Here is a 13176-nt window from a genome sequence, read left to right as displayed (position 1 = left end):
CGTGACACTCACACAACAGTCTGAATGCACTCAGTGCCAATGACCTGTACCCTTAAAAATGGTCAAGACAGTGGCACCTGGGTGGCTGAGTTGGTTAAGCGTCCAGCTTCGGCTCAGGTCATGATCTCACGGTTCGTGGGTTTGAGCCTCGCTCCAGGCTCTGTGCTGACAGCTCAGAGCCTGGAGCCTGCTTCCGATTCTGTGTCTCCCCCTCTCTCTGCCCCTCCCCCACTCATCCTCCATCTCTCGCTCTCTCTCTCTCTCTTCCTCAAGAATAAATAAATATTTTAAAAAATTTTAAATGGTCAAGATGGTAAATGCTATGTGTATTTTACCACATTAAAAGAAAACTTACCTCTTCACTTGTAAGGTGGTTGTGAAATTGAATAAAATAATATACATAAAGCACCAAGTACAAAGTTCCGTACATAGTAGTTGCTTAATGAGTGACAATTATCATTATGGTTTTGCAAGGAGCTCAGGAAATGTTGGATGAATCGATTAATTCACTAAGAGATATATTTTCTGTCCTCCAAGAAAAGCTTTCTGAGTTTTGTGAGTGGGGAATGGAGTCGAGGGATGGGCATATTGGAAGAGCTTCTTTTCTGTAAACAGGCGGCTGCTGACAGACAGCATGTAAGTGACATCACTACCGGGTCCCTCCCATTGCCTGCAAACTCGCTCCATGAGGGTCACTTCTCTGGCAAAGGCATCACCTGCAGACGGCCTCTCTGTGGCAGTACAGATGCCAACCTAGAGGGAGAATCCATTAGCTGGATCATCTTGCTGACACCTGGCAGGAAACAGGACCCCGCAGAGAGGGACATCATCAGGCATACTGTGACGGAGAAGAAGAGTTGGAAAAGTCCAGAAAACGTGTGTGGTACAGGGCAATGCCCAGCCGAGGCTGCAGTCAGCCCCAAGTCCAGGGGAGAAGCAAGTCAGAGTGGCACTTCTCTCTTGACTACTCGCTCTCAGGCAGGTGGACACCACCACCTGGCCCTCGGTGTGCACACTTGAATTACAACAACTTTGCGAGGCGGGTATCATTAGCTCCATTTTACAGACAGGAGACTGAAGCTCAAGGCTTTTGGGTGAATATCAAGCAGCTAGCCAGGACTCGAACTGGGGTCTTCTGATTTCCAGATTTGGCATTCTTAGCATAACTGGCGTCCGCACACCACCAGGGAGAGCTAACATTAGCACTGTGGTAAGCGCTAGCCGATGCTGTTACCATTATCCTTTTATCAACCACTGGCCCCGCCTCCCATGATGGGCCCCCGCACGGTGGGAAGCAGCTGACACAGGCAAGCTCCGTTAATCTCCACAACAGCAATACTGTGTCCGTACAATTATCGTCTTCATTCTGCAGATGAAGAAAGAGATAGAGGATTAGAAACTTGCCCCAAATCAGGCTGCCAGCAAGCGTTTGACCAAGCACCTGGTGCCCTAGATGAGACACCACACAGGGACATTCTCCACGGAAAAGTCCTTTTGGCAGCCCCAAGCTGTTGCCTCAGCGGGCACCGGGGAGGCCTGGCCCACCATGACACACTCCTCCGAATCCCTGTCCAGTCTACGGCACCCACGAAGATGTGCCCAAGCGTTTCCGGGTGGGCTTTCCTCCGGAGATGGGGTGGGTCTCTGTGCTGCACTGGGTCTTTGGGATGCTTGGGTCTAGTTAAATTGAAATCTTCTCCATCAAAATGCAGACCATCGGAATATCACATAGATCTTCTGGAAAGTCTTATTAAAATAGAGTGCTATTTATCTTGTTGATTTATTAAAAATATTTAACCTAATCGTGGGGCACGTGAGTGGCTCAGTCAGTTGAGCATCTGACTCTTGAGTTTGGCTCAGGTCAGATCTCATGGTCTGTGACTTGCAGCCCTGCATTTGCTGTGAGTGCGGTGCCTGCTTGGGATTCTCTCTCTCCCTTGCCCACTGCCCCTCCCCCCATAAATAAATAAACTTAAAAAAAAGTTTTAACTTGATCATTATTTTATTTTTTACCTTCCCCTTATTTTAATATTATTTACAGCTTACATACATACTTCTATATTAATAACATCTATATATTAAAATATTATTAATATGTTAGGGGGTTTCATTTTGTTTTGTTTTACCTTAGTTTATAACAAAGTGTAGAGTAAAGCTTCTCCAAAGTTATCATGATTGGATGTTACCTAAAGCTTTATCTAACCCTTCACCAGCCAAAAAATTATTTTTGAAAACTGTTTAGATATATAATGTCTATGTATGCCGCACATTAAATAAAATGAACATTTTTAAGTATTTAAGTGAAGCATGAGAATTCTACAGATCTCAAGACAGCAGGGGCATCTCGTAGTCCAGGTTTTCTAGAACTCTGAATTCCTGGCCTCCTACGAAAGAATCCTGCATTGGGAATGTGGTTAACTGTGAGAAGGTCTGACTCGCATCCTAGCCCCTGCATTGCTCTGAAACTACTGGAAGGTGTGCTCTGCCTCACTCTTCATTCTTCATGCCCACAAACCATCCTGCCCGTGGGGTGGGGGAGGAACCATCACCCTTTGCTCTCAGTGTGTGTGTGTGTGTGCGTGCGCACGTGTGTGTGCGCACCCATGCGCGTACACATAAATATGACTCTTCCCTTCCAAAGGAAAACAACCTGAACATTCATAGGACTTCAACCCAAGCATTTCCTGGAGAAAAGCCAGAAGCCAGAGGAAGTGTGGATGCTGGCTGGGACTGGTGCTGGTGGCCACCATCGTGTCCAGGAGCTGAGTGGGGGACAGAAATGCCTGAGTGGCAAGGTCTTCCTTTCCCATCTCCAGCCTGCACTGGATTCCCACATGGTGAGGGCAGGCAGGAGGCTGCATCAGTCCATTAGGACAAAACGACCCATTGGGAACGTTTTGCTGACCTCAAAAAAGACACGGCGGCAAAGGCACATACATCATCTCAAAAGTTAGGAATACCACGTTTCACGTAATTAGCTTTTTTTCGAACAGGTTGATAGCGATAATAGAAGCCATTTCTGACAACGGGCTGAGAAATAGGAACGTGGCCCACATTTATAAGCTGTGTGAGTCTGTGGCTGTGGTTTTCACCCTGCACACGGCTCACAACTCTTGCTGCGCGAGACACGGGTCTGAGCAACACAAAAGCCTTCACTGAGCCTAATTCCGTCTGCACCTCATTACTGTGTGTTTCGTGCAAACAATTGCCGGTTTCTAGCATAACAAGGAGACCCGTGGTGTCTGCACCAAACATATTCCTCGGAGAATGAGAAATCTCCAACGAGGAAAGAGGAGATTCTTGTTAAGCCCTGGAAATAGGGCTGAAATGTAAATGTGCGTTCCCTTCCACACGTGCCTAATTGCCCATAAATGTCATTAAGTTGAGAAATGTTTTCCACCAAATTAACTTTGCCTCATGTTGTCTAATTAGCAGCAGAAGCAGGAAGGTAACAATTTATCAGTCATGTTTAAGAAAACATGTTTCACGGGTGACTTTTGGCTAGCGTGAGGGTGAGCCAGGTATTGAAACTGTCAAAATCAGGCTTCCACCCAGCAATTAAGCACAATGTCTCTGTTTGGGCGCCAAGAATTTTACAACCACCTCACAGATGTTGTTTAAAAATTGTGGGGAGTGTGGTCTTCCTGGGAATCTGCTGTGCACCTCAACAAGAGGTTTGGGGAAGAAGGAAAGGTGACATGGGTATTGGAACCAAACCTCTCGGGCAGAAAATCTGGGGGCAAGGACAGGAAGGACTGATTCCATTTTTAGTCTTTTTCAAAACTTAAAGAGAACCCTCTCCCTGGGGGTTAAACAAGTCGTGTACACATTGTGCTTTTACTGCTCCTAAGGACCCGCCGAGTGGTCCAGCCTCCCCAAAGCCCCGAGTTAAGGGTCCTTGCTGTCTCCATTCTGTAATGGGGAAACTGAAACCCAGAGAGGTGCTACTTTCCCGGATTCATGGAGCCAGTGAGCGTGGGGATGGGACTTGAACCCAGTTCTTAGGATTCTAGAGCTGAAGCCTGGATTTCTGCACGCTAAAGGCGTGAATTAGTTTGCCGGGGCTGCCGAAAGAAAGTACCACAAAGTGAGTACCCTAGGCAACCACTGTATATTGTGGGGTTAAAAAAAATTTTAATATTTATTTTATTTTCGAGAGAGACAGAATGTGAAAGAGGGAGGGGCAGAGAGAAAGGGAGACACAGAATCTGAAGCAGCTCCAGGCTCTGAGCTGTCAGCACACAGCCCGATGAGGGGCTTAAACTCACAAACAGTGAGATCATGACTTGGACGGAAGTCAGATGCTTAGCCAACTGGGCCATCTAAGGGCCCCTGGGTATTGTGTTTTGTCCCACAGTCCTGGAGGCTTGGGGTCTGAGGTCAAGGTGTCAGGCAAGGGCGGGTTCCCTCTGAGGCTGTGAGGGGGTCTGTCCCATGCCTCTCCCCAGGGTCCGGGTGGTTCGCTGGCTCTTAGAAGCGTCACCCCGATCTCTGTCTCCAGTGTCACATGCTGTCAGCCCTGTGTGCATCTCTCTGTGTCCACATTTCCCCTTTTTATAAGGACAGCAGGAATTTTGGATTAGGGGCCCAATCTCCTCCAGCATGACCTCATCTTAACTGATTACACCTGCAACCACCCTATTTCTCATTAAAATCACATTCTGGGGGTGCCTGGGGGGCTCAGTTGGTTAAGCATCTGACTCTTGATTTTGGCTCAGGTCATGATCTCACAGTTTGTGGGTTCAAGCCCCACTCTGGGCTCCGGGCTGACAGTGGGGAGCCTGCTTGGGATCCTTTCTCCCTCTCTCTGACCCTCCCCGATTTGTCCTCTCCCTGTCTCTCTCTCTCTCTCTTTCTCTTTCTCTCTCAATTAATAAGTAAACTTAATAAAATAAAATAAAATAAAATCACATTCTGAGGGACTGGGAGTTAGGACGTCGACATTCTCATTTGGGGGGTGGGTCACAATTTGACTGGTATCGGGCCTCCTAGGCCTTCCTCATGCTTAAACTGGCTGCGCGAACTTAGCCGGGTAGACATTACATCTTCATTCTCACTAATCCCTAACTGGAATGTTGCATTTGAGTACACACGGAAGGCACAGGCCAGAGTCCTGTGCGTCACCAACCGAAACGGCAGTTACAGGAAATCTGTTTGCACGTTGCCATTTCAAAATTCTGTACATGGGAGGCTTGCCAATGGATCTTACTCAATGTGTGTTTTCAAAGAAACCCGTAATGATCGATCATAGATGTGGCTTTGCAAGACTTTTTTGTCGCTGTCTTTCAAGAGAATTGGTTTCCTTTGTGATCCTGAGTGTTTTTATCTCAGGCCCTGGGAAACATGATTCTGAGGAATGGCCCAGAAGCCTCCTCGGGAGCACAGAAAGGGGGAAGTGCTGGGCAGAGGGGCACCCAGGTGGCTCAGTCAGTTAAAAGGTTAAGCATTCCGGCTCAGGTCATGATCTCCCAGTTTGTGGGTTCGAACCCTGCTTCAGGCTCCGTGCTGGCAGCTCAGAGCCCAGAGCCTACTTCGGATTCTGGGTCTCCCTCTCTCTCTGCCCCTCCCCTGCTCGTGCTGCATCTCTCTGTCTCAAAAATAAATTTTAAAAAGTGGGGAGAGGGCCATGACTGTGCTCGCCCGCCCTTGTCCCAGGCCACAGGGAGTTGTTCCTGGCTGCATCTGGGGGTGCCTCAGAGAAGACAACGGAGCAGCTTTTATGCACGAGCAGGACACCCCACACCGACCTCAGTGGGGCCCCGCGCTCTGGGACTGAGGAGTGCGCCCCTGGGGTGGGAGGCCAGGCAGCTGAGCTCTCGTCTTTGTGCGGCTGCACCCCAGTTCTGTGCTGCACAGGTCCGCAGGTTGTTTTCCCCACTCATCAGTGCCCGAGGCGCCCCTAAGTCAGTCCAAATGAGAACAACGCTTTCTTTCTCACTGGGAACATGCATGGAGGCCACCACTGTCCTCGCGGATGTTGGCAGACACAGGGCCTGCCCCTCCGTGCTGGGGAGGAGAGAGGGCACCAGGCCATGTGCAGGATGGCACGCCCCTAAGCGCCCAAGTGTGCCCCTCAAACCACATGCATCCCGCAGGCTCCTGGGTTGTGTAATTAAGTGCCTTCAACCTGGCCTTTGGAAAGCCCTTGGCAGTTTGGGAGTCCACAGCTTAAGGGCGGCGGGAAACTTGGAGAGTGGCTGCTAATGAAGGAAGAGGGTGAAGAGGGAGGGGTAGAAGCCGGATTATAATGGACTGAAAACACCTACCTGTGGCCCAGGGAGAGTTGCTACCATAGTGGGAAGTTTGTGTGTGTGTGTGTGTGTGTGTGTGTGTGTGTGTTTTCACTCTTAGGGGTGGGTGCAGAAGTTGCTAAAATGCACCTAAATTAATGGCTTTATAATAGGAAGCGTTGGGGCGCCTGGATGGCTCAGCAGGTTAAGCGTTTGACTCTTGATTTTGGCTCAGGTCATGATCTCAGGGTTGCAGGATCAAGCCCCAAGTGGGGCTCTCTGCACTGATGGTGAGGAGCCTGCTTGGGATTCTTTCTCTCTCTCTGCATGTTGCCCCATCCCCCTGCAAATAAAGACATAAACATTAAAAAAAAAAAGAGCTCGATTTTCAAGGCAATCCTCATTTCTAAACCTCACAAAGTCTATCTATAAAATGGCATTAATTCAGACGTAACACACATACCAGCACGTAGACTGCCCAGCACACAGTAACACCCAGTGAATGCTACCAGCGATCACATGCCTCATCCTTAGAGGCCCTGGAATGATAGAAGTTGAAGGAAAATTGCGTGGATTCTCTTTTGCACTGGACCTTCTTCTAGGATGATGGCTCCTCACCTGTTAGAAAGCCACTGATCTCCTTAAGAATCTAATGAAAACGGGGCTCCAGGGTGATGCCTGGTTAAGTGTCCAACTTCAGCTCAGGACATGATCTCACAGTCCTGGGTCTGAGCCCCGAATTGGGGCTGCTTTGGATTCTGTTTCTCCTTCTCTCTCTCTGCTCCTCCCCTGCTCAGGCTTTGTCTCTCTCTCAAAAAATAAACATTTAAAAAATATTTTATTTGTTGACAATTTTCAGATAAAATGTACTCCAACAAGATTAACGAGCATCCTATTAAACCATGTCCTTTAGTCCGGGAAAGGGGTAAAGCACAAACCTATGAGTGATCGGAGTTGAAAGGAAGAAGGGACCCCTACTTTTTCAACACATTAGAGTCATGTTTCATGACACTGTAAAGGTCTGATTATATGAAGCACTGGTGTGATAATAGTCATATGTCACTTGGAGCATGTCGATTCCGTAATCCTATAATCCTCTCTGCACAAGGTCACACACACCCCCGCCGGTGAACTTAACTGAGGGAGATCAATGCATATGACTTACAGGCTGCATATATAGTGCAACTTTATAAACCAGCTGAAAGTCTGCCTATTTGTAATCTTTCTTTAGGGGGGCGCTATTCTTGGGGAAGCAGGGAAGAAACTAACTTCCCAGAAGTTCTGCCCTTGGTGAATATTTAAACTATTGTGGAAAATTGAGTGTGTCCATCTGCTACTGCGATGTAATGAACTAAAAACTCAGTGGCTTTACAAAATGGTCAGGTTTGATCACATGCCTGCCTGTGGGTGGGCTGGGGCTGGCTGATCTGGGCTGTTCTCCTGGGGAGCTAAGTCTCAGGCAGCAGCAGTTGCTGTGTCTTACTGCAGGTCTGGGGCTCAGCAGAAGCAGCTCTGATCCACGTGTCCCTCTGTCCCTCTGACCCTCGTCCTCCTTGAACCAACAGGCTGGCCACGCATGTTCTTCTTACTAGTGTCCCCTGTTTATTAGTGTTTGACATGGGTTTTTTGTTTTTGTTTTTGTTTTTTTTTTACTCTTCGCAAAAGCACAAGGGAGCAAGCTGGATCTCGCGAGAGTTTTTCGAGGCCCCTGATTGCTTCAGGCCCAACAACATCCCATCCACCAAGGTCATAAGACCACCTCCATTGCCACACCTACCGCCAAAGGTCTGGGTGACTGTGGAGGTAGGCGAAGGGTTAATATTTCTCAACGGTAGAGCTCTGATCTCATCCATCATGATGGGAGTGAGGGGGAGGCTTTAGAGAAAAAGGATGGTTTGCAGTGTTTCTCAACTTTGCACATGCAATCACCTAGAGAAGTTTCAAAGTTATTGATAAGTGGGTTTCACCACAAAGGCTGTTCTGAAGGGCGGCGGTGGCATCAGAGTCCCAGGTCCCAGGGAGTTTGAAAAGCACTTAGACCCCTCAGAGCCTTCCTCGAGAAGAGTGGTTCCCATCCGCCACTGCACATGAGAATTGCCTACAGAACTTTTCAAAACTTCCAGAGCCAGGGACACCCACCCCCCAGGCATTTTATTTCTTGGTAGCACCCCGATGGTGCTATTGGGTGGCCAGGGGTGGGAGCAGTGGCATCCTAGTGCCATTCATTTTGTTCATGAGCTTTCTCACTCATGACACAAACAAGAGGTCATTAATACTTGGTACTAGGCACTGTGCTGGGCCCTGGTGACATCACCGTCCACCAAAATGGGCAGACCCTTCTCTCACTGATCTTAATGCAGGAGAGGAACAATTAAGTCATCACACTAAAGAATAAGCAAAGGGCTTCAATGGCAAAGAGCCCAGGTCTGTGATAGCAACAATAGAGAAATTTACCCTGGCAGAAGTCACAGAAGGCTTCCCTGAGGAGGCTGTCCTAGGTGGACACTTCAAGGCACCAAGTCCCAATCTAGAAATGCTAGAGGGAAGGAGGGCCTGGGCTTGGTGAGGTTGCAGGGAGGTAGATTTGGATGATGGGGGGTGGGGGCCTGCAGACGTTTGGGGGCTATGAGATTTTCCAGTTAGACAGTCATTTCAGCTCCTTGGGGACTGCGGTGGGGGAGTGTGGAGCCGGCTTGCACGCACACCAGTTGTGAGCATCTTTTCCCAACTCTTGTTATTTAGTGGCATGCTATTGAAGGCTCAAAAAAAAATCCAAGTGGGAGTATTTATCCCACAGAGATGAGTCAGTGCTAAAAATTAGGGATGTCTCTATTCCCACCCCTGGAAAGCCAATGTTAAACCGTTACTGCATATCCCTGGCTGAACAGAACTTTTAGCTTGGGAGTCTTGGCTCATTGAGTTATAGATCAATCAAGTTAGGGTTCAGAGGCCAGAGAAGGGAGCGAGCACAGAACCTAAGATGTAGAGAAGAAAGCAAACCTAAGCACGTGGCTGGATGCCTCCCTTGGCATCTAGTGTTAGGATCCTGGGAATATGGATGTAACGACACATGGACACTATGTGCAATGGGCTCTTGTGTAGGTAGCTTTTCTAGTTTTCAGAGCATCATTTATACAATAAGGAAAATCCCTGTGTTATTTCAGAGCCAGGCAATCTTTTTTTTGCTAAAACTTATGATTCTAACTATATACATCCATACATGGAATGTTAACTGACACCACACGAGGAAACCCACCGGCCACACCACTGGTCCTGTCCACAAGTGCGAGTAATGCAAAGGATCTGGATTTATTCACTCATCAAATTCAAAGTTCAGGGACATTAAAAAATGTAGGGTCTCTTCCTAGGCGTTGTGTATCATACTAAGAAAATGTAGCAAAGCCCCCTCCCTCCCCACCATCTCTGTCTCACCTTCCCCTCTCCTGTGCCTCCAACACTTGAGATGCACACTGAAGGCTATGGTGCAAAATAAAACCAGGCCAGGAATCCAGGAGTCCAGTGTGGCAAGAGCTGTCAGGGTCCCCATCAATATTCCCTATTCTGGGGCTTCCTCCAAAGACTGCTTCTTTCATTGAAGGTTTGTTCACTTTGCCTACACACGCTGGAACATGAACACCCCAGAAGCAGAGTCAAGCAACCGGTGAAGACTCAGTTGGGATGACCCTGGGGTCCTCTCTGTCCCAAGTCCTCCAGAGAGTTGCACTCTTCTCCCCACCGCCCCCCGCCCTAGCCAGGTAACTTGCTTAATAATGCATCTTTAATTGGCTTCCACACATTGGCCCCCACTCTCCTGCAATGTTTCCTGGGATCGTCTCCCGAATAAACTATCTGCCTCAAATCTTTGTCTCTGAGTCGGCTTCTAGAGGACCCCAAATGAAAACATCAGGATTCTAAAAATGTGCTCTGAAAACTCACACAAATTGCTAGTCTCTCTGAGGCCTGTTTTTCTCCGGCATGAAGTGGGTACACGTAAGACTGAGTGCCTCTTGCCTCCCTCACAGGGATGATTCAAGGGCGGTATGAGATCGTAGGAGCATCGGGGCTTAAGAGAACTCAAAGCAGATGCTGCAAGACACGCTTCTCAGGAAGACATTTGATGTCACTGAGAAAGGGATTTCACTTCCTACATAGTTTCCAGAGGAGCAAAGGTGAATTTGACTAAAAGCGGTTTTGGAGCTGGATCTTGCCCAGAAAAGAGAGGATGAGAGAGAGAGGAGGAAAGGAGAAGAAAACGAAATGTGGACCATCTTCCAGTCTCAGAGCCCACAGTCATGGTTGTTTCTTAACTGCCCCCAGAGACGTGATGAAGATCACAGGACAGGACACGCAGGACAGCCGATGGCAAACCCATGTCACAGAATATAAACAGCGTCCTCAGTTGTCCAAGTCCCAGGGCCACGAACACACAGAGATAAAGCTGACTGGATGTAAAAAGATGTGAAAAACTCCCCCTTTTAAAAGGAGAATCGTCTTTGGAAGTATATGCTCTTCCAATAACAAAACTAGAGAAAGAACACAAATGTTCAATTAAATACTATTTGGATCAGAAACGACAGTAGGAAGGGAACGGAGGGTGGTCCCGGGTGGGTTCTTGGTTTACCCCATTGTCTCTGAGCTCAGCAACCTGGCACATATGGTTCATAAAATTATCCCAACGCTGTCACACATGTGGACAAAGGGACAGCCACATCCCCACTTCTGACTCTAAGGTGTCGTACCCTTTGTAACGCTGCTTCCGAGCTGCAGGAAATGAAGGCAGTGGGGGTGGGGGTGGAGAATCGCAGAGAACCGGTTTCAAACACAGCTCTACCCCACACTCCGGGATCTGGCTTTATGATTAGAGGTCTGTGCGCACACAAAGGCCCCTCCCCAGACTCCTTGTGACAGAAGCTGTGGCCCCAGGAAGGCGCATGCATTATGGGCACCGTCCTCCACACCTCAACAGAGCTGAGAATGCCCAACTAGCGAGAGATCCGGATTCATTCCTGGTTCTTGAAAAACTGGGGAGATTCAGACTTCAGGGCAGCGGCTTGTGCTCCTGTAAGTCTCAGCACTTTCCAGCTGGCCACTTAGGACGAGGCACTGGAGCCCCCAAGTCCCACCGGCTTCTTCCAGCGACACTACCCTGCTCACGCGCTGCAAGTTCCTGAAAGTTTTTTCTTCTTTTTCTTATTCTGAAGAGCTCCCAAGCCAGGCAAGTTTCAATCCTATATAAATTCAGATGATGCACCCGCACAAAGCCCCAGAAGATTTGCAATGGAAATGGCAAGTGGTCCTTAAGTCCAGAATCCCGTGTGACGCTCGCAGCGTTATTACGGTGTCTGATTTGGGATTCAAATGCCGCTCAAGACAGTGGCCCTTTATTAAGTTTCTGACAGTCATCACCTTGCTCGCTGGCCGCAGTATCTCATGTACCGCTTATCTTGACACACTATGGAGTTGCACTCACCCAGGGGCCACCCAGGGAGAAGAGATGCACAAAATGGAGCCCACCACGCACCACGCCCACGACTCCTGCTCCCGGCCTTTCCCCAGTGCCCGCCGGCCTGGCTGAGGACGGCTCTCTGAGCCAACAACCCCGAAAGCGCTGCTTCTGTGGCTGAGCCAGGTACCTGTTGACCGGCCTCCCCCCACCATCCAGTTCAAATCCTCTGTTGCTGTCACTGACACATGCCTCCCGGCTCATCTGGGTGGCCCAGCCTCATTAGGAAGGGATTTGGTGCCTGTTCGTTAATTGAGGCCCATTCCCGCCACCTGCCACTCGTGGGCCTCATCTGCACACTAACAGCTCCTAATTGTCATCATACGGCGGGGTCCCCACAACAACTTGAGAACAGATCCTGAGCAGCGCGGGCAGGCTCTGCGCCGGTCCAGGAACACTGTAACAATTTATCAAGGGGCCAGATGTGCAGCGAAGAGAGGCGCCTTGCGCCAACAACGGTGTGAAAGTTTGCTGTTTATTATGCTCTCTGTGATGGTAAGCGTAGAGATGGGCTTCTTGGGGAGATTTCGTTTAGGGCACGTGAAAGCCCTCATCAGGACGGGCACAAAAGCCACTGAAATCAAATGGCTCAGACACCCTATTGCACTGCCTCCAGCAACGGACGGGGTGCTTATCGGAGCTTAAGGTGAACCAGTGCATTTGTTTGCTTTCTCCTGTTCAGAGACTGAGAAGTGTCTAGGGTGTCAGAGCACTGTCCCCATGTCCCATTTCCAAAGAGTCTAAGTGGAAAAAGGTGCAGAGCAGAGTACCAATGGCTGATCACTCCTTAGGAACGGAGAAGGAAATGGGGAAGGAGACACAGCTGGGCTGCAGGGAGAGTGTGAAAGATGCAGCGATGAGGAGAGAGATGGGAAACAGTGTCCTCAAGCTGAAGAGCCAGGTGGGACATCGGTGCAGGCGTGGAAGGAATACACATGGAAACAGAGCCCAAGGCAGAGGGTGTGAGAAACCTTTCTCTCAATAAAGAGAGAAAATCAGGAAGGAGGGAAAGGGGAAGGCTCTGTCATTACAGGAAATTTCTAGGATCTGAGAGCCCGGGAATCCACATCCATAAGGAATCCATCTGGGCTGAATAGAAATCAGACTACGGGGGCGCCTGAGTGGTTCAGTTGGTTAAGCGTCTGACTCGTGATTTCTGCTTAGGTCTTGATCTCGTGGTTTGGACAGTTCGAGCCCCACTTTGGGCTCTGTGCTGACAGTGCTAAGTCGGCTTGGGATTCTCTCTCTCTCTCTGCCCCTCCCCCACTTGCTCTCAAAATAAATAAATAAACTTAAAAAAAAAAGAAATCAGACTATGGTACAAACAAGATGAGAGTTTTGCTTGCTTGTTTGATTGCTTGTTTTTCAACTGTAAGCACAGCCCTCTGGGACTCAGGGACGAGGTCTTGGGGTCCGTGAGGAAGGGGATGAGTGCCCCAGAAC

General features: G+C 48.9%; 1 long non-coding RNA gene across 1 annotated transcript in view; it reads right to left on the bottom strand.

The window, feature by feature from the left end:
- Window positions 1–288: 288 nt before the first annotated feature.
- The window catches only part of LOC115291549, a 35574-nt gene continuing 22686 nt past the window's right edge, over window positions 289–13176 (bottom strand). Inside the window, exon 3 of the long non-coding RNA XR_003908529.1 lies at window positions 289–1366. This is a non-coding gene — a long non-coding RNA (uncharacterized LOC115291549). The remainder of the gene's footprint in view (window positions 1367–13176) is intronic.

This window comes from Suricata suricatta, chromosome 5, assembly GCF_006229205.1.
Source record: "Suricata suricatta isolate VVHF042 chromosome 5, meerkat_22Aug2017_6uvM2_HiC, whole genome shotgun sequence".
Lineage (NCBI taxonomy): Eukaryota > Metazoa > Chordata > Mammalia > Carnivora > Herpestidae > Suricata > Suricata suricatta.
Note: the sequence above shows the minus strand (reverse complement) of the source record. Positions and strands in the feature narration are given on the sequence as shown.